This window comes from Poecilia latipinna, unplaced genomic scaffold (assembly GCF_001443285.1).
Source record: "Poecilia latipinna isolate Pla-1442-1.1 unplaced genomic scaffold, P_latipinna-1.0 Scaffold433, whole genome shotgun sequence".
Taxonomy (NCBI): Eukaryota; Metazoa; Chordata; class Actinopteri; order Cyprinodontiformes; family Poeciliidae; genus Poecilia; species Poecilia latipinna.
This window is the reverse complement of record NW_015113049.1, coordinates 100,916-123,768: the sequence shown is the minus strand read 5'-3', so window position 1 is coordinate 123,768 and position 22,853 is coordinate 100,916. Positions and strand designations below refer to the sequence as shown.

The 22,853-nt window shown below is 39.0% G+C and overlaps 1 protein-coding gene across 2 annotated transcripts in view; it reads left to right on the top strand.

Moving 5' to 3' along the window:
* kcnn1a (potassium intermediate/small conductance calcium-activated channel, subfamily N, member 1a) overlaps positions 1-22,853 on the top strand; it is a 96,762-nt gene that overhangs the window by 37,978 nt on the left and 35,931 nt on the right. The window lies entirely within an intron of this gene.

Sequence of the window (22,853 nt, the reverse complement as noted above, 5' to 3'; positions counted from 1 at the left end):
TACAGTTAATCTTACGGCATGTGAAAAGGTATATTGACCATGGTCATTTTGAACAAATTTCTTAATTTAGAACAGGTTTGTGTTAATGATTTAAAACTAAAACTATTGATGGGTAAGTATTCAACTTACGGGAAGGAAAATAGAGATCAAAATGGAACTCTCACTGAGGCTCCTGTTGTGTTATCAGAGAGGACAGGAGGCCATAAAATTAGCATCTGCAGGAAGGCAATATCACTTGGATGAGCGTGGGAGAGAGAAGTTTGCTCGGTTCCCGGAAGATCAAAAAGTCTTCCAAAACTAACATCTGGGACGGTGTAAAACTGAATACAACATAGAATGTTTAAAACCACTACCATTTAATTTGTAAGACATTTTTCTTAGTTATTAATAGCATGCGCTGACTGAAAATAGTTTAATTGTAGTTTTAGAATTACTAATTTAGTCAGCGATGAATGTATTTTGAAATTGTATTATCTGTTACTACTGTATATTGGAATCAAATGGAAATTGTGTGAATGAAAATGTTTTGTTTAGTATTAGAACATTGCTCAGGTTTATGGTGAAAGGGTTTTGGAAAATAATTGTGTTAATTTTTATACTTAGGATTGAATATTATATTTGATAGGTTAGAAAGAGGAATTTTACTGTCAGGTTCTGGGTTTTTCCTTCAAGAGAAGTGTCTCTCCCCTTCGGCTCCCCGTTGGGGAGTGGCCTGGAGTGGAGATGCACGCCTAAAGCTCGTTGGATCATCAGTCAAGAGAGGATTTAAGGAGCTACCAGTCCTCTCCTCTCCGCCGGATGATTATTCCTTCACGGTAGTTTCTAGCTCGCTAAGCCTTCCCCTGTGAAACGCTAGCATTATTTTTTGACCTTCTTGAGAAAACCTCTCTGCCTGTTGTCAGTCGTCCTCACTTGTTCCCTGTCTCTCATTTCCAGGTAGTAGCCGACTTCCATTGGCGAATCTGCCTGCCGCTCTCAGAACCTCACCGGCCTGCCCGCTCCAGCTCACTGTTCGTTTCCCCCCCCACCGTCGGGAAGCCCTCCAAGAAGACGTAAGCCAATTACTCGTGTTAACCCATCCAACTTTTTGTCCACCTCTGGCCAGATCATTGACCTGTTTTCTCCGCTTCCANATAAACTGTGGTCTTGGTCTCGGGTTAGGTGGTCTTGAACACAACACTGCCTTGTCTATTATTTTAGGAAAATGACAATATGTCACTTTGAAAAAAGATACATTCGTCATGTCTTCTAAACTTAGCTTTATCATCAGTGAAGGTCCATTTAATTGTGTGCAGAGAAAATTTATGGAGAAAGTTCTTCTGCTTCACATATTTAGGTTTTTGCTATGAATTTCATAAAATCTATAGTGTTTCAGTTGCTCTCTGTGCTACATATTGACAGCTTTCTGGAGATATCTGAGCAGGGAGCCACATGCAGAATACTGTCACTGTTAAAATCATTCTAAAAGGTCAAAAACAACCATAGTTAAAACCAGACATTTACATGCACTGTACATGAACCTACAGTATGCATGACATCATCTTCAAACTGGGTTTTCAGAATTGTTCAGTGACATATGTAAACTTTATGTAAACTTATGATTTTTTTAAAGAGTTTAAAAATATATTATAGGTCTCTTTTTTTACAGCGTGTAGCTATCTGGCTTCAGTTGACGGTTTTATTTATTTTATTTATTTTGAACAACAAAGATTTGGTAAATCAACAAATTAAGAGCACAATGTGAAACAAAATTTAGGAAACCTAGAATGTGAACTTAGGTTGTGAATGTTGAATAATTACTGCGTTCAAAAATTTTTAATTTTAAATTCAAAATCTATCTGAAACCGATTTGAGCATTTTGGAAATTTAAACAAAACACTTCCCCCAGAAATCCAGTTTGTGTTTCCATTCTGCTGTGGCCACGGAGAATCACCCAGTCAGAAAAAAGTCAGATCTCATCTGCATCTCATCCTTTATCTGTTGTGATTATCTCTTATGCTTACATACACAGGAACTTTTATATGAAAATAAGATGAGAATAAAGTCAGAACTCTATGTTTACATGTATTTTTCTGGGTGAGGGTTTCATGTGTAAAATGTTCTCATGCTGTTGTTAAACCAAGCTCATTTACTTCAGCTCTATTCACTTTCTATTAATTATGATGAAACATCACCTTCTGCTGCATATTTGCACTCATTTTAAAATACATTTATCTACCATTTGTATGTGCCTCTGTATATGTGTGCTTGTAGTTTTGTGTCAGTGTTTAAGGTGAAGAGCGCGAGTGAAAGAGTGGGATGATTGTTGTGTGGGTGTCTACACGGTGAATCTCATCACATTTCTCCTGCAGCCCAATCTCCTCTGACAACACAATGCAACTGAAACTAAAGTCTTCCTTGTGTGATTATTATGACATTTATTTCATTGCTGGTCTCACATCAGTCTGTCAAATAGTTTACAAAAGACCCCGTTTTCCATGCCAGTCCTGGATAACATTTTAAAAAGTTGTGACTTCTCACGCTTCCTGATTTTTCTACTGTTTCCTTTTAAGACTCAGTGCAAAGCTGCTTCCTCACTGTTCTCTACTTTGGCCTGTAAACGTCTGTTATGAAGATCTAAACATGAAGCATTCTTTGTGGAACATGAAGTCCTTTCACACTTTTGAAATATGTATTGAATTGTCATCCATGTAGAAAGAATGTTTGCATACAGTATTGTGAAAAGTATTTTTTCTGACAGATTTTCTTATAAATTTTTGGACTTTTTGTAACACCTGACTGATAATAATTTTAGTACTATACAAAGATATGCTGAGTAAATGTTGGTGGGTTTTTGAGGATGAACAGACTGTTTAAGGTCATGCCACAGGACCTTCAAGTCCCTGAAATCTGTCATTTTGTGTTTGTATTTTTTTTTATCCAATCAGAGACAGACTGTCTGAAAGGACAGCAGTCTGTGTCATCTGGCCAAGTCTGAACCGTTTCATAAAAACAGTGCCGTAAAAAATACTAAGCTTTTTACGGCACTATTTCTCTCTAGCTGTGAAAATAATATAAAAAAACAACAAGGACGTGTGTCTTAACTGGCTTTTGCAATGTGGAAGGTAAATTACAGCACACACCTGGATAACCTCTCACCAGGTAGAAATTATAAAATTGAAGAAATAGATTTAAAATGTACATAGTTTGAGCATCTGGTGACATTTTTAGGCTGTTGGTGGCAGATTTAACAATATATATTAGAGGTCACAAGGCTTTGGTCAATGTGGATCTAATCTTACATCAAAAGACATATATATGGGTGTCTTGTGCACCCGTAGATATGACGGGTGCACAAGACAATGTGCACCTGTAATATCTACATTGGTTACTGCTAAACAGCACACAGTAACCTCACGTGTCTGCTGATGCTAAATTCTAGTTAGAAATCGCAACAGAAAGTGGTCAAAGCTTCAGAATGAAGACGTATTGGAATTCTTCACCTTTCTTCCTGCCCCAGTACATTCCTCCGGTTTGTGATTCTGATCTCTGCAATATTTGAAACTGTGTTTGTCTCAATTCCTGTACAGCAGCTCCAGCCTCCATCATCAGGCTGAAAGTTTGCTCCTTAATGGATGAGCGAGGCTCTGTTTCAGATCCCCGTTTGTCATTACAATTTCCTCTTTAACCCCTCCACAAGCTGGGCTCACTTTACCAGCTGTCTGGTTTCTTTTTCTTTGAGAGTCCATTTTCAATCACTTTTCTTCTCCCCAGCCACCTCTTCTTCTCTGACAGACTGGAAAAAAAGCTTTTTAAATAGAATCAATTTACGCCAAAAGGCCCAAAGGATATTAGTCACTTAATTTCATAACTAAAAAAAAAAGTAAAAAGAAAGAAAAGGCACAGAGGGACTGTGGCATAGCTCAAGGGTATTAGCATAATACCTGCAACTTTTATCTTGGCTGTTTTACGGTGTATTGTGAGTTCTGATTATGGGTTACCCACCTGGAAACAAGACAATGTGCAATGTAGTAAGGTACAGAAATAATGTTATGTTTTACCTTGTGTCTGCAAGGTGCAAATGGGCACCTTGCAGACACCCGTCATATCTACGGGTGCACAAGACACCTGTGTCTGCTTGTTTCTCTTCACTGGATAAAAAAGATGTCATCTCTTTGCCAGATACGGACTCAATTAGTTTGAGATTAGGCAACCAAACTCAGTGGAACCTGCCATGTTGTGAGGTCTCCTGTTAGCATCCAGAGCTCATGACATTCTGTATATTTCCACAATACCCTTAAATATTTTCAGTGGTTTTCCCAGTATATAGGCTGGTACCGTCCTCTCTGCAACAGGTCTGTGGAAACTCACAAGGGGAACATTTGGAACAGGCAGTGGCAATTTACTATAGTTAAGAATGAATTATTTAAAACAAAAAACAAAAAAAAAACACATTGATGAGGATATGCTGTGACCCTGAAATCGTCTGACTTTTTCATGTCTTCTTGTCTTCCTTCTTCTGCTCTTGTTGGCTCATGTCCTCCTTTCTCCGTAAATCCCAAGCCGGACGTTTCCAGGCAGCTCTCCAGTCAATCTTTACTGACTTTGTTGTGCTATCGATCTGTCCGGTGCTATAGGTTGTCCTGGCTTCTCTCGCTGCAATTGATATTTTTTCCCTTGGGGTGGAAAGAAAGCGCTTAGGCCAGAATTTATAGGGGGTTCGTTTTCAAATGACTCACAATCACAGTTCAATGAAAATAGAAGTTGTCAGGTCACTGGCATTTATATGCCTGATGTAGTCATTGCTTTTTACAGCACTGAACACAAATCCATAGAAGGTCAAGATTGGTGAATTTTAAGGAGGTTTAAGGGCCATTTAACAGCTGTCACTCTGTGAGGAATGGAGTGATGTTTGGATGTTTAAATAGAGCTGAGGAGTATAACTTGTAACATGCATCATCATATTTTTGAATTTTATTACAATTCACTGGCCACTTTATTAGGTACACTCTGTTAGTACACGGTTAGTTGGCTTTAGAAGTGACTTAATTCCTGTCCATGCTGATTTGACACGGTGTCTGAAAAGTTCCTCAGAGGTTCACATTGACATGATCGCATCACAGATGCTGCAGATTTGTTGGATGTACATCCATGATGGGAGTCTCCTGTTTCTATATTTGATTGTGATGTAGTGACCATGGAGAACAATGGAGCACAATCAAGTAACTAGCTGCAGATGATTTATGACACGATGCATTAAGATGGATACACCTGGTTTGGACTTTGGAGTCGCTGACTTTGAAATGTTTCCAAATTTTATGTCTCTGCTAAGGCATAGACACACCATCTTCCTCAGATATATTTCCATCTCCCCCTTAGTTCATTAACTCTTTTTAAAAAAGAAACAGCAACAAAAAAAACACACACACACAAAAAAGCCCACCTCAAGCAAGCATAAAAACGTTTTTGTGAAATTGAGGAAGTTATTTTGAATTTTGTCATTTCCATTAAACTTTTCTGATGCGGTAATTCAAAATAGGCAAAATGGATGGAATGTTATTGCAGTACTGTTGCCAAATGAGCCAGTTTATGATCATTTTGATGCTAATGAGTATCTGTGAGTAAATATTTGTATTGATTATATTGAAACATTGGTTATTTTGACCACTTTAACCAAAGCCACTTTTCTCCTACTTCAGTTAAACTTTGTGTTTCTATCCCAATCCATGGTTGACCCTTGGTATAAATGCGTAAGAGTAAGCAATATTTAACAAATGAATTGATAAAATCATTTATCTGAAGCCCTTTACCATATTGCTAAAGAAAACTATTGCTAAAGTTATATTTACATAGCATTTGTCTTTGAGTAGGAACACTTGAACATGCTTATAGTTTTGAATCCAGGTGTTTATCAGAATAAAGTCATTCTACATAAGATAATTCCTGTATATGTGGAGTGACACACTGATTCTAAATGAAACTTTCCCTCATTCATCTCAGTTAATGTGTGAATGTATCCAAGACAAGTTCTTCTTTGTGATCAAGTCATCAGCCCAAATCTGGCATCAATCAAGCAATCAGGCGTAATGGGATTCTACAGAGGCGAATGGGCCAATACTGTTGATTAGAGGATGCTTTCACGAGCTGATTAGCCAAACACTGAATGAGCTCTTAGTTCTATTTTATATTCTATGTAAATCTTAAGCAGGTTTATTGAAAGAACTTTCTCATAAACATCAACTCTGAAAATATAGGAGAGGAGAGTTTTAACTCACAATGTCTGGATGTTTAGCAATAGAAATTATAATTAGTACCTAGTAGTGGGTCCAAGTCATCATATTGAAAGTCACAGGTGAGTCTCAAGTCATTACAACCAAGTCTGGAGTCAAGAAGTAAGTACAATTAAGGCATGCAAGCCTCACTTCATCTTAACCCTCCTGTTGTCCTCGGGGCATTTTGACCCGAGGGCAACAGGAGGGTTAAAGTCCTAAACTTTTAACATAGATTCTTAAACAAGTCATTTAACAAACATCTGATTTAACCAGAGTAATGATATTTTGATATTTAAAAATTAGTTTTGAAAATGTGTTTTTTGTAAAGCAGAAGAACCGGCAAGATGAAGCAAACTTCCAAAATGTCATAGAATATGTGCTGCAGATTTTATGACATAAAACATAAATATTAGCTAAAGCAAAATGATGGTGGCCACGGTGATAGGAGTTTGTCCTGCAATCAGTGGGTTCCTCCTCTGTCGTGTCCTTGAGCAAGACACTTCATACACATGCACACACATTCTGTGATCAAGTTAATTTCATTTGACATGATTATGGTGCTGCTATCTGCCATTTTGGATGTGTTGTCTTGCTGTGTTCACTCTGAAATCGGTGACTTTCCAGGCTCCATGGCTGAATTCACGAGAACAAGAAAAACCTTGTTGTTAATCTGATATTATGCATTTAGTGATTCCTTTATGATTTTTGAATCACCAATTTTTTTGTGTAAACTTAAATATACAAAATTAGACATTGTTGCCAGTCTGCTTTGATTTTACAGCCCATGTTTTCCTGACTACTTTCACAAAATCTAACAGTCTAGCTGTTTGTTGAAAATCATGTTTTGTTTCCAACTACAGTCTAACAGCAGTTTCCAAGCTAAAAAATAGTTTTATGTCACTTGAAAACACGACTGAGCTTGGTTAAAATGTCTATGAAGAACATCAGTCTATTACTGAAGAGTATCTCTTTTAAAAGTTATTCGGATCATGAGTTTAATTATAGATTGAACAGAAACGTTGGTAGAGCTGTACGTGTCTGTAGACTTCATGCTTATTAAAATTACACACAGAACAGAAACATCAGATCCAGGAGATGTTGCTCCAGATGCTTTCTGAGACAGTTGGGAATGACAGGTGTTTGTTGAACAGGCATCTTTGGGACATCAGTTAATGATCAACTATTTATTGAACTTCCATTCTGGATTTGTATCATACTGTTTGCTCTTTCTGTGCAATTTCCCAACATGTGCTGGTAAGGCACAACTAAGCATTCTCTGTCTGCTGACCTTCAGCCACTGTCTGTTGCTCCAGTAACTACCTGATAATACTATTGCTCCTCCATCTTTATCTGTGGATCCAAATCAAATCATTTTCATAAATAGCACTGGTCTACATTTCCTCCTACTTCACTGTACTTATCAGTCAGTGGCTTAATTGTAATCTTTTTGTATTAACCTCCTAGAATGCTGCTAATTCACATTTAACATCTAATGAGCTGCTTGTTTATTTGTATTGAGTAAAGATGGTGTCAGTATTTCCCATACTGAAAATTGTAAGTTTGATCTCACAAGATTTAATGTCTAATGTTGGTTATAAAACGTGACCGAATTACAGGATTAGTTTTCTTGTTGCTGTGGTCTACTGTTTGCCACTAAGCTTCTGGTTACTTTGTCAATAGAAGCCAAACAGGATATTTTCCTCTTTTGTTGTGTCTTATCCAAAGGGATCAAACAAGTTTGAGAACCAAGATGAGCAGGATCCCACTGTATCCAGTTCAGCCTCCAAACATCAAGCTCAAAATAATAAAGTCCAAACCGCATTGCTGCATCCGACTTTTCACTCTTCACATTTTGACCTGACACACAGGCTCAAACTCAACGCTCTGTCAATGTATCACCGGACTCTAGAGAGTAGGTACCAGAAGACCCGCCGTTGTAAGCACAGGCCTGTCAAGCAGTAAACAGAAAACTGTAGCTGCTGTTTGAACAAGATTGCCTTTTCCCTTTGTTTTTTTTTTCTGTACTTTTGAGGACTTAAGTACACTACTTTTTTGCGAGTAAAAGAGTTTAGTTTATATTTTCCCCCAAAGTGGATGTGTTTTACTTTACTCCCTAGCTTACCACCTGTCTCACTCATGACATTCCTGTCAAACTGCTGCATAATTCAAAACAAAATAGACCCCAGGTCTGTCTTGGTTGGACCATCAGAGATGCAGTCACAGGGAATCACAAGGCGACCTCATCTAATCTAATTTCTCCGTACTACAAGGCCTGTTGTGTGACTCAACACTGGTCCTTAGGACCCACTGTCCTGGAAGTTTTAGATGTCACTTCTGTCACACACCTGGCTTAAATGAAGCCAGGTGTGTATCTGTGATTAACAGCATCTGCAGCTCATAAGGAATGCAGTCGATAATGCAGTCACTGGAAACAAGACACATCCGAAGGCTCCCACACACTCGGGTGTACTGTGTATTCTGTGAACTGTGTGGAGTCCGCTCACTGTCCACGGACAGTTGAGATGTCGTTCATTTCAAATTCTTTCATTTCTCCCATCACAATGGATACTAGTAAGTTTGATGAGCTAGTCGGTCGCCTGGCCCTTCAGGGCATCCACTGAACACCAGTTAGTGCGGCAGAATGGCGGTCTTGCTGCTGCGTGTCCTTGGGACTGTTTGTGCCGACTCTCAACATCATCAGCCATCAGCTGGGTGGCGCATACAGAATTGTTCCATGTGAAAACCATTTACCACTGAGCAGTTCACTGTGTGAGACAGAGTATGCAGTCATTAAAATCTGCCACTGCTAGGACATGTATGGCAGATGTTTGCATTGAGTTCACATCTGTGGACCTCTGGAGAGTTTAGTACCCCTAGTATGTGGGGCCTTAGGAAGGACAAAAGGCTTCATAAGGCCCCAGAGCTGAGAAACACTGCTTTTTTTTCTTCTTTTTCTTTCCTTTAGTTTGTTATTTTGTTTGTATTTCCTTTTAATTCATGTAAAGCACTTTGAATTGCCTTGTTGCTGAAAATGTGCTATATAAATAAAATTATCTTACCTTACCTCTGTTGGACTGAGCTGTAGTGACTATGGAGTCCTTTAGAACACAGTAAGCCCATTGTAATCAGAATCAGTCACAGTCAAGAAATCACTTCTCTCTTACCTGTGCTTTCTGACATGGCAACTTATCCTGTTGGAATAAGCTAACAGAAGGTGGACATGAGCAACAGTGCAGCAGAAATAGTCTGGGGCATTTAAACAGAGATCATTTGGTACTAAGAGGTCCAAACCATGCAATGAAAACCATTACACCACCAACACTAGCCTTTAGCATTGATGCACAGGATGAATCCATGCTTTCATATAATCTGGATGCTGCAGTTGAAAGTGAAAGGGAATGTGGGCTCTGAAGATCAGGATCGAAAATCAGTATTCTATGCATTTAACGCACCTAGAACACGCACACCTCCAAATTGCAGCCAGACTTGTCCCTGCTGGTTGCTCAGAGCCTGATGGAAGCTACGAGTTTGGCTGCAGTTGAGAAGCCTGGTGTTTATACAGTTCAAATGTAGGAGACATTTAAACCTTACTCTCACTTAAGACTTGACTCAGTCTTGACCCATATAGACTTGGACTCCAGGTCTGAGGATCAACCTGTGTGATTTTGTTTTATGTCATGTAATGAAGAATGAAAGGAAGCTACAAATTATCCAAATAATAAAGCTTAATAAAGCAACAAGACCGCTGCAGACGTTATGCTGCAGAGGTTTGTGGTTGAATGAGTTCTGTGAATGTTCAGGTAAAACATTTGGCACTTCAACTGGATGAATGACTTAAAAAAAAAAGTAACATTAGATTTATTTGAGATGTCACTGACTCCCTGAAGAACATCTGGAAAGGTTTTGTAGCAATGAAGACATAAACACAGCTGTAATGCCGGCCCCTGTTGCATTTCATGTAAAAAATCTGACCATTTCTCACTGTTTGAAGGTGCTGTGTATGTGTGTGTAACCCGCATTTAGTCAATTAGTCAAGACTTTTATTTTTGCGGGCCCACTTCCTGTTTTGCCCCAAACCTGCCAACTTATTTAAAGCCCCGCCTCCAGTGCACAGTTGAACTTTATCACCTGTTCCATTGTGATTGTGGTTGACTGTTTGGCGTCTTCCTGACAATTCATCCTGGCAAATTCATCAAAATCTTTGCATCCACTGATTTGATCTATTGGTGAGTTGTTTGTGGGATAGCACATTGGTTTAGCATGAAATTTCTGCTCGATTGCTCATTAGAGCGTTGTTTTATTAGAACTGTTGGCGTCTGTTACCTGGGCGGTCACCGGGATTGAAACAGCTGATTGCAGTTAGTACGCCCCACTCTCTCCCCAAAGGTAACATGATCGCTGGTTTTGTGCAAGCTCTGGCACTTTTTGTATTGATATGATTAAAATAGGATGTAGCTACATTTTAAATGATATTGCGCAATATATGTATTTATTGTTTTCTCCTTCACTCTGAGTATTTGAGTTAATTTATTTTTCTTGATTTTGAAAGTGAACTTTGATTTCAACTTTAAATTGATTAGTTTGAAATATGATTGATATTCTTTTTGTTTACTTAAATTATGGTTAATTTAACCTGATTGAAATGTTTAGTTTAATTATTAGACATTTAATAATTGCATTTGAATTTCATATTTATTGCATTTGTATGTTTACACATAATTGTTGGTTGTTGATAAAACGCTTAATGGGTTTTCTGGCCTTTTAGGTCGTTTTTTTTTATTTTTTATTCATGATGGATCAGATCCTCGTCTGAATCCCAGGATGGCGAGCTAAGGAAAAAGGACAAGAACTCTATGATCTTGGAATCGATTTATTTTGAGTTAATTTGTCTCTCATTGTGCATTTGTAATTGTCAGTTTTTTTTCTTTTCCCAAATCACTAATATATGCACCGAAAACTAAAACCATTGCTTTGTGTCTTCATTCACACCTCAGGCTCCTTAAAGAACCATCTTTTGATGCTGCTCTTGTAGCCGCAGTTATCTGCATAGCCCATAACTGTTACATGTGCTTGCTTATTGTTTGCATTATGATTCTTGCTTCAGCTTTTAGAAAGAGATGTCCACCTCCACACTGGGTAAGACTTAAATGGTTTACTTCTTGTAAGAAAGCTCTGTTGTTGGTGGTGTTGCCCAGCAACGTGCGTCCATGGTGGATGGAGCTTCTGAATGAGCACAGGAGTGGAGTCACTACATTTCCAGAAAAAAGATTCTGCATCTCTAACTAAATTATTATTAGATCTGATCAGAACTCCATTTTGACTACTGTTGTGAAATGCTAAAAGGCTTTTAGTTCTCTGTTAGTATAACAGTAAAAATACTCTTAGAAAAAAGTTGTTTTTTTTAACTTGAGAGATTGTCAACTCTAAGGACATTTCATCTACATTCTGTCTGCTGGTAGGAGTGAAACTAGTAGTGAATGGGCTCTTTTCTATGCATGACTCAGCCAAAACATCTGACGTTTTACAGTTCTTTAGTATTAATACGGAACATGGACATGGATTTCAACAGGTCTGATATGCTTTCCCATAAAGTCTGGAAAGTTCCAGGAAAAAAGAGAGAGTAAAAAATGTTCAGTTTTCCTCCACAGGTCTTATCATGCTTGATGACTGCTGTGGTTGACTCTTTACATTATTTTGACATGCTTAATCTTTATTTTATTGTTTTATTTGAATCTGTAAAGGTGTAATATTTCATAAAAAGAATTGTACAGAAATCCTGTTTGCAGAAAATGTGGACTGTGCACTATGGCATGTTGTGACCCATGGGTGTTTGTGTTTTCCTTTCCTCTGTGTTTTCTGATCATTTTGGGTTTGGTTGTTATTGTTAGAACGGACTTTTCATACTCGGTCTCTGTGGTGTTTTCGTTAGGATCTTGCTTTGTAGTTAAATTTTTTTGGGGTTTATATTCTCACTTAATTCTGTTCCTGTTTTCTGTTCGGTTTAGTTTTGACTCCTATGTTAATGTTAGTTGTTTTCTCTTTGGTTTGTAAATCCTGGTTTAGTTTGGCTTCCTCTGTGTTGCTTGTTTGTTTTTTCCTGCTTTGCCCTCTCATACAGTAGTTCTAAATCCCTCTAATTGAGCTCGTCTGGATCAGTGGAGACAGTGATGTCACAGAAAAGTATCCTGTCAGCAACCTGTCCTGACGCAGCAGAACACTGTGAACAGTGGCATTTGAACATTGATCTAAAACGCACTCTATTCAGAAAACGGGGGAATCAAAAGCGGCACACATTCTTCAAGGATATGACAGAATTTAATGTTCTGCAAATTGTGCTTATGTCCTCATGCTTGGACACATATTTTGCAGAAAGCCAGCAGACATGGCAGGATAGGAAGCAGCATGACGGCAGCTTGAGATTCCCCCCGCCCCCCTCCCTAAAAATAACTGAACTCTAAGCTGTTCTGCAGGATGTGCTGCTTTAAGGGAATTATTCTTGTAATTCTGGTATTTTTTTAGTATCTGCCATGGTTTGTAACCATGCCAGTGGGAAAGTCATTTGTGTGGGAGCAGCTGACTGACCTTTCCAAAATCTAAGGAAGGTCTGAAATAAGACTCTAGATTGAAAATGAGTCGATGTTTAGAATGTAGGACACGAACAAAAAAGGATTACTTGGCAATACACTGAGCTCAGAGCAGCTAAAAGGATACAACAGAAATATAGTAATGTAATTTTTATGTTTTACCACAATATGCCAGCTAGAATATACATCTTGAGATCTCTGCGCAACTGAGCATGAAGAGTAAAAAAGGAGATGTAACTGCTGTGTTAACAGCAAATGTTGGATTTGTCACAGAAACCTCATTCAGAAAACTTTGCAGATGGAATCCAGATCTAGGTGTGTTCTTTAGGTCTCTGTGGGAAGCAGTATGACCTGGAGGGTAAAGAGGGGCTGAAGCTGATCAACTACTTTAATGATTTCGATGGAGTTGCTGTCACTCACTAGCTCTGTAAAGACACATTTGCTGCAGAGTGTGCAAAGCATTCAAAATAAGAGCTTGTTTGAAGCCGTTTTTCATTCCCTCCACTGTGACTAAGGCCTCAGTTCTCCTCAAACATGTTTTGGAGGTGAAGTAGACCCAGAGCATGCTGCTGCCATCAATGTGATTCTATATGGGTATTATTTATCGATGTAAATTTTTTCCCTCTTTCTTTTACAATTATATCCCAAATTTCAACATTGGTTTCATTGGACATTTTATATCAATATTCCTCTCCATCTGTAATGTATGCAATATAATAGGAGCTTCACTTTCTGAAATGAGGCAAAAATAACAAACTTTTTGATGAAACTCTAATTTTTGAGCTTTTCTTGTAGTTTTGTGAATCTTGACTGACATTGTCAGAATGAGTGTTGTGCTCACTTATGCGATTATTTGTCTTGCCCTAAAAAATTCAGTTGGTATTTTGTTGGTATAACTTATTTCTTATTATATGTACTAAATGCCACTAATGAATACACTAAAAGAAGTCATAGGAAAGTGTTTCAGTAAATATTTACTATATTTGCTACTCTTGTCAGATGTAACTTGTCTTCCAGTGCAGTGAGAAGAAGTCAGGCTGGTATCACTTCAAGCTTTAATTTGTTACCCATATTATCAGGATCAGTCCACCCTTTATGGCCCCAATTTACAAATCCATTTTCTAACAATTTTAATTTGCTGGAAATTAAAATCAGGCAGTGTGCATCCCACAGGGAAAGTAACCCCCCCTCCTACATCTCCCTCTATCCGTTATAACCCCAATCTCCCCAGGACCTAATTTATAAGACACACACTCATGCACGCATTCATGGAATAACCTTGTTGGGTCCTAATTATAATAGCACAGAGTCTCTGTTGAACACTGTGTTATTTGTCCGAACTAAACTGGCTCCCACAGGCGTGTACCTATGTCCTTTTTTTCTCCATGGAGGATTATCCTGGTTCTTAGCAACTTTTTCTTCATCTAAATCCGATGTTAAAGAAAAAGGGCAAGTAGAGGGAGAAGGGATGTAGAAGAGGGTTATTGTGTTTATGTATTGAGTAAAAAAATAAATTGGGTGTTTTACGTCTAAACAATACTAAACAGGGTCTTTATAACATCAGGTTGGCTGCTACATTTCTGGGATATGGTGTTTAATTCAAAACAAGCTGGTCAGACCTTTTGGAGTTGAAGACGGACTCAAAATTAAACAAAAATACTGCAAGTCTTTATAAGGGACTTCCTTAGCCAGTGATTCAAGGAACAGTCTGCATCTTTCATGCCAGACAATGCTCCATAAGATGCATTGAAGTTTCACTAAAGGCTCCAAAGGTAAAAGAATAATGACACGGCCTCCTTTCTCACCTGATCTAAATCTTTTTGAAAACACGAGTCCTTCTTAAACAGGAGAGTTATGGTAAAGGAAAGCAGTAGCGTTCTCTGAACAGCGTCTGGGATGCTGTGGTTCCTGCTGAACAAAAAGTTGATCAAAAACAGATCATGAAATTGACAGACTCCATGACTGGAAGGCTTGTATCTGTTATGGAGTCAAAGGATGGTTGTATTAGTCACTGAGCTTTGTTTGAAATGTCACAAATCTTTAGCGGTTTTGAGTTAGTTGGTTTTCAACAGACAAAAATGAACAAACACAATGGAAGTATTTAATTTTTGTGGTTGCAAAGAAAAATTCTGGATACTAATGACTTTCCTACAGTTGTCCATGAAAATGCTAAATACATTTGTTGAGGTGTGAATAAGTTATTAAATAAGGTATGGAAAACTAAAAGACTACAAAAACATCTTTTTAGAGACGCCACTTTAAGCTGTTCCATGCCACCGGCCCTTCTAACCAAACTACATTTCACATTAAAATTACATAAGAGGCCTGAGCCAGCAGTAAACCTGATGCGTTGCTTATTGTAATCACAGGATGGATCAAGTACAAATCTTCCGAGCAATACTTGTGCAGCTCACTGCGCTTATTACAGTCTAACTCCTGCACGTTTTCTTTCGTTCCTCAACCGGATAAAATACCTACTCCTCTGTTTAGACTAGAATAAGTAGATTGAAACAACTTTTTTCATGCATTCCTGTTTAGCTTTCCTACTTGCTGTGTGTATTGTAAGTTTGTAAGCCCAACCCTACTCAACCATAAAACGCATTTCATTTTGACCCACCCAGCATAAATTTTTGGTCAGGATTTGGTCGGGTTGGGCTCTGTCTATAAAACTAAACTTTATTGGGAAGTTGTGGAGTTTTCTCTGCACTGGGTATTTTTCTGTTGTGTTGCTGACTCTTGGCCAGGATTCCCTTGAAAATCATGGTAAAATAAAGGTAAATAAAATAAGGAACATTTTTCATTGAAAACTGACACTAAAAGTCAATAAGCACTATTACTTTGAGTGTCCAAAACGGCACCATAAAAATAGAATGTATTTTTATTATCACTAGATCTCAGCTGAGAGCCATTCATAATAAGTTAGATGTTCAAGATAATATATTTAAGCATCATGCTTTATTTATTTTACAGTATTTTAACAATTGTTAATTACACATTGCAGTTTGTTTTTTGACCAAGATAATCCGTTTCCATTTCTTTATCGTCAGAATCAGAAGAATTTTATTGTCATTGTCAGAAAGACAACGAAATTGCAGTTCCAGTACAACCATCCATTACACAACAACACGAGGGGGGCGGGGGGGAGTGAGAGAGGGGAGATAGTTGGCTGAGGCCTTGCAGCCTGACAGGTGCCACCTTGCAGAGGAAATAGGAAAAATAAGAAAAACGTCAGGTAAGGAGAGGGGAAAAAAAACCGCCTGTCTCACACTCTGTTCTTTGCAGGGCAAAGTTTGAGATGAAGAAAGAAACCTCAGCACATAAGCGCATATAAACATGTATAGACAAAACAAGCCGGGTACGAGGAGGAGGTGTGACGTGCATATGGGTCTCATGTGAGTTGTGTGTGTCAGACCATGAACCCTAACTGAAGCATGTGGTTGTCTGTGAGTATGATGGAGTTCACCAGCTTTATCAGTTTGGGGCCCACAGATGTTCTCAGGGAGGGGAGGGGCAGCAGAACGGAGCCTTCTTTAGACATAACCAGGGGAGGATAGCTGGCCAGCCCAGGGAGCCAGATTCCGATAGCAGAAATTCGTTTAGGTCAGGCTGAAATCAGTTTACCGCCTTCCTTGAAAGTCTCGCTGGTGCCTCTCAGTGGCAAATCCAAACAGCCAAATTTTAGGTTCTCCCACCTGATCCGAGCGAACAACGTTCTCCAAGGTCACACCATATCCATTCTGAGTCCGAGATCCGCTGCCTGGCCACGGTCCTGTTCCAGGATCGCACCCAGTCTACGGCTCAGCTTCCGTATCATCTCAGTCTGAGTGTTGATCGCTCTGGTCCCATCCCATCAACCATACCCAGCAGCCTCGAAGTTACCAAAATGGCTGCCGGCATCTTCCGATATTTCCGATAAGCCAGGTAGCCGCCAACACCAATAAGCAAAAAAACCTGTCGTCATAAATCCAATCATGTACATATCTTCAACATCCTCGACTTACAGCGTCGTCAGACATGGTCTTCCACTTCCATCCATAATCCATCGTGTATCCAGCGAAGAATGTTCCTTCTGGACACAAGGGTTCCCCTTTACCCAGTTTCCCAGTCGAAAAAAAAATTATCAATCGCGTTGAGAGACCAGCTGACCACATCCATAATTTGCAACTTTGGAAGCTATGCAAAAAAAGACTCTAAACAGACGCTGACCAGGGAAGATGGGGAGGGCAGGGAGACAGAGAAAGTGCATCCTCCTCATTTGTTTTACATTGGTTGTTTTACTCCTAATTGCACTGACTGAATAAATGAAAGTTGATTTTACATATTTGACCAAACCTGTGAAACTGTTGGTGTATTACGTGTGCTGTACTGGTGCAGAGTTACTAAATGCAATTGTAATTACTTTTTTTTTATCTCTGTGCTTTGAAAAAGAAACGTTTTAAGTAATTTTGTATTGGATCGGAATCGGCCAATACTAAGCTTCAGATATCGGTATCGGACGTGAAAAGAGTAGATTGGTGTATTCCTATTACAAATTTGTTAGGAAGCATTACAATACTAAATGTAGGCAAAAAATGTACAATTATATATCTTTGTTTTCAGAGGCCGATGTGATCAAATATTTTCCTATGCATGTGGAGCTTGTAGCTGTGTTTTCCTGCCGTCTTTACCAGCACCGAGTAATGATCCACATGCTGGTCAGTGATGGACGGAGGAGCCCTGTAGCCTGCTGGCCTGTCACAGAAATCTGACAGCGTCTAGGGTGCAGGGACAAACTGGAAAGGGTAGCCTGGAGCTCTCAATCACTCTCACCCTGGCAGAGACGCCCGCAGGGAGCTGTCTCCCCTCTTTCATTCATTTTCTTTTTCTCTTCTTTCACTCCATCGTTCATGTTTCCTCAATTTCCAGAACTGCCTCATTTTGTCACGTTTCCTCCTTCTGTCTTCTTTTGTGATCTTTCTTTTCTCGTTAACCCTGCTGAATCTGTCTCCATACACGCACACACGCATACACTTGCTTTCACCCACATACACAAACTTACGTGGCTTTTTCCTATTTATATTTTTTTAATTGCTGCACGCAGTCTGCATCACGATCCAACTTGGTCTGGATCCTGGCTTTAGCCAACACACATCTGGGCCTATTTACACACAGAAATTTATCTGACGCACGCACGCACGCACACACGCACACACGCTATAATATACAATTCAATTTCACAAATGTATATAAGGCTTCAAAAGTACAGCACTGTGGCGCGTTCCAAAATGAAAGGCAGGTTTTCTGTTAGGTCTGAGCTGCCTGCAGAGTGAGACAGACCGAGAAAGCCAGGCAGAGGGTTGCCTTCATTTAAGCTGTTCTGCACTGAGGCTTTTCAATTTGATTATGAGTTTCCATTTCATAGAGCCTGGATGCTGTGTGCTATTTAGAATAAAATTGAGCCATTTCTTAGCTGGACGAGCTGCCTCTGCGTCTCCTCTCTGGGGGCTTCGTGGGCAGTCAAGGGCATGCTGGCCCCCCATGCCCGCTCTGCCACACTCTTTAGTAGTGTTGCAGTGAACATGCCAAACAAATAAACTAAATAACTGAGCAGCTTTGGTGACTGGCCGAGTGGGCATGAGAATGGAAGGCACTGAGTGTTTGTGAGTTTGGAAGGTGATGTGAGGATTCCTGCTTCAAGCCTGTGAACGTCTGAGGGACTGAACAAGGATCCAAATGGATTTCAGTAATTTTTTAATTCAATTCAAATATAATAATAAAAAAAATACCACAAAGGGAAATGAAATAATCTTATAACGCAATCTGTCCAAGTTTCTTCAGCGACGTTGTAGATGGTGATGTCTGTGAACAGGAAGGATCTCCTGTAGCGGTCTGTTGTACAGTAGATCTGTTAGCGCCTCTGATTGAAGACACTCTGTAGTTCTATGACAGTCCAGTGAAGGGGCATCACTGCTTGCAAACTGCAACTGGATCTCAGTTAAACTGAATGTGATGTTATTCCTATTGAGTTCTGGCTTCAAGGGCCTTGGCGTTGTCTTGCCATGTTAAGCACATGGAACAGCCTGACTGTAGCAGTAATGTGCAACACTAGCTGACAAAAATCTGATGTATTATGAAAGTAGAAAATAAACTTAAGAGCATAATTTCTTTGCATTTATGCTCATTCTTGAATGTAAACCTATTTTCTTAAAACAGGTTTTTGTGCCCAGAATTTCTCTATAATTGTACAATAAAGGAATTTTTTAGCGTAGTAGACTTGGCTGAGTCTTACCTTTGCTTTCTTACAGTCCAGGATCCATATTTCTACTTCAAATATCCAGGACACTAAAAATACTCTTAGCTGGGAGCAGGACTTCAGAGCTATTTAAATCACCAACAAGAATCACAGATTCTTTTTTTAACATGTCTGACATATTGTGATGAATCAAAGGAAAAAGTGATGCTTTAGTTTCTCGCAAATGGATGTCATCTGGATCCAAAACATAAAAACAGTTAAATCGTAGGCCTTAGTTTCACAAAAGGAAATCTATTTTCAGTTTTCTAAAAAAAAAAAAAAAAAAAAAAAACTAATCTTTTTTTTGAGTGTCAGCACACATCAGCAATTTATGCTCAGACATTTCTGATGTGACATCAAAACAATTTCTGAAGCTACACTTTCTCCTTAAATCTATTAGTGGCCATTGGCATTGAAATGATTAAAGACATGGGGAATTCTAATCTTTGTTGCTAAATGCTATGTTGGTCAAATGAATTATAAAATCAGTCACAAGACAGTAAAGTTCAGATTCCCTCTGCAGGGAACTCCGCTGTTATCTTAATTTGTTGAACTGGTATCAAATTAGCTCTGATTAGCTCTGATCTAATTTAGTCCAGGCACAAAGAACAGCACCCTGATCTCCACTGCCATATCAGCATCTATCTGCACTGTTTCCTGTCATTCAAACTCAAAGTTCACTTACTCCACTGACTTCTGAAGTATAGAGGGCTTCTAATGGCACAGATTAAAAAGCAATTTAATACAGAAAAGGGGATTAGAAACACTATGGGCTGCACTAATCCTTAACCTTTAGTTCTGTTCTTATTCGCCACAATATGCGGAAGATGATAGCATCACAGGATGAGAGTTAGTGAATTTCCATTAGGGCTGCCCTTCTGTATTCCCACCAGCACTTTTAAAGGCATTAGGCACGCTTTGTCAAGGCTAATAAAAAGGTCTGGCATTGGTATTGCATCCCCCCAACTTTTTTTTTTTTTTTTTTTTTTTTTTAAGCTACTGTTCTGTGTGATGTCTTCATAACCCATTATGATAATCTGCCCGGGTCTCCGAAGGACCTGGGGCGACAGCCACATAGATGCTGCTGGGGTGACCGATGGATGGAGTGGTTTACTACATCGGTGGATGGAGTGGTTTTCTCCATCGGTGTAAACCATGGAGTAAGCACTACAAGAAATGCGTCTTGTAGTGCATTTCTGCACTAAAAGACGACGCAGAAATGATATTGATCTTAGAGAGAAAATGCCTGGTTCTTGTTCAGCTTAAGGAAATCACTCTCTTAAAGGGATAGTATTATGTAAAATTGACTTTTTAAGCTTTAAATTGAGTTATGATGTCATTCCCTCATCAGAAACATACCTGGAGTGTTGCTTTAACGCTTTCACGCATGTTTGAGAAATCCTTTAGTCTCCCATGGCAACCATTCAGCTGTGTAAAACCTCTCAGTGGACCTAGCCCCGCTTTCAAGCTGCAGCTCCTCCTCCAAGCTGCAGGTTCCACGCTTCTGCCTCCCACTCGACTCCTCCCTCTGCTCCTCCAGACTAGCCAGCAGCACTTATCACACACCTGGTGGAACTGCACATGTACAGAGCTTATTACATTAACGGTGCACATAACCTCGAACACACTATCGCCATCCAGAATGCTGGTGGTGGTAGTATCATGGTTTGGTAATGCTTTTCTTCAGCAGTGACAGATGAGATGGTAAGATTTGATTAGAAGACGGAAGACACCAGACACAAAAAACAAACAAAACTAGCAGAGGCTGGAAAAGATGAGATTAGGCCAGAGGTTCAGGTTTAACAGGACAATAGACCTGAACATCCAGGACGAGCTATGAATGTTTTGGATTAGCAGAAATGTTGTTGAGCTCAATAAATATGTTATAGCGGATTAAAAGGAAACTTTTCCCAAATTATTTCAACACTCGCTTCAGTGAACTTTTATATCAAATTAGAAATGTATCTGCATATCAATTTTTCTGTCAATCATAAAAAAAGATATATAGTCAATGTCTTCTTCTGCCCTTGTGGCTGCTACAGCTCTCCACAGTAAAGAGTGTTTGTGTGACAGGAAAAGGGGTCATGCCAAGCATTAATCATTCATATCTGCATTTGTGCAAAAGCACAGATTCAATTTTCTGCACTTTGTATGGTCCACTGTTGGTTATGTGGTTTTATTTATACATCTGGAGCTATTCATAATTCATTTGTTTTTAAAAGTTCCTATTTTAATTTCATTCTGTAGAGGGAAGAGCTCATCGAGACATCACATGATGCCATCCTTAAAGAAAAAAAAATCTCAAAAAAGAGACGCATGCAAATATTTACTATTTCACAATTTTGGATACTTCATAGTTTGCAATAAAAAACCTTATTGCAATAAAACCTTAACTTATAATGCCTTTGAAAGGCACTATAGGTTAAGGTATTCATACCTATTGAAATTTACACATCTCGTGGAACTGAAACCCAAAACTTCAGTGCATTTTTGGAGTTTCTTTGTAATAAATCAGTGTGTAATGTCAGATACTTTCAAAATGTATGCAAAATGAAGCGGCCAGGAAGAGACCAAAAATTTTTGTGACCAACCTGCAAAACACTCTGAGGTAGAAAACTAACTGTGCACATGACTGTGAACACATCATCCCCATGGTTACTCATGGTGGCAGCAGCATCATTAAACGGATAACTGTCCCACCCCCTACTACATTATCACAGCAGTTACCTACTTTAGCTATGTCTAGCACCACGTGATCGGCCTTAGCTGCCTCTCCATATGCAGTGCTAAAATAATAAACTACATTTACCTTCCTGCCTAAAACTCCTGGGGCTTGGTCATCAAACTTGGGTTTTTGGTCTTAATATAACATCACAGCCTTACGGTGTTGTTAGCTAGCACATTTTGGCAGACAACAGTCAGTCATCTTCAGATCCAGCCCATAGAAATCCAAAGTTTCAGTATTCATGGTGATACTTCCTTCTTTTGTTAATTTGCTTGACCCAGACCATATCTTATCTCTCACCATAGCTTTAGTCTGTCCATCTGGTCTCTGGCATAGGCTTGATGAAGTTGGCTAAATGTCTGCAGTTACTTTGTCTGGTTATTTTTTTCCTCATGAAGAGCACTTTGAAAAGCCCTGGTTTAGCTCAAAACATATCCATGTTAGAATGGGCCAGTCCAATCCAGATCCAGGTGAGAATTTATGGCAAAACGTAAATATTACTGCTCACAGCTGCTGTATAAAGAGACTGAACTAGGGCTCTTTTGCAAAGAAGTTTGGGGAAAAAAATGTAGTCTAAAGTTGTTCAAAGCTGGTACAGACAAACCCTGGAAGACTTGAAGATGAAACAGAACTGAAAGCAAGTTCTAGAAGGTATTGACTCAGGGGACGAGAATACAAATGGATGGCACACTTTTGAGGTTTTAATCTGTAAAAATTATTTGGCATAATTTCCTTTTGCTTCACAGTTATACACAACTTTTTGATGGTATGGTGTACATCGTTTGTGGTTGTTGTGTTACAACATGTCAAAAAATGAAAGGGGATTGGATTTTTGCAAGGCATTGTAGTATTGGTGGTTTTCAAAGGATTTATTTTTGTTTTTAATTTGTGGTTCTTCTCAACAATGAACCAAGTATTTATCCGTCTGTCAGTTGCTGCTCAAACTCCCGCATCAGTGTCCTATTTAAACAATGAACCTGTGTGGGTTTCTTCAACCCACTGATAGATTTTACACCTTGTTT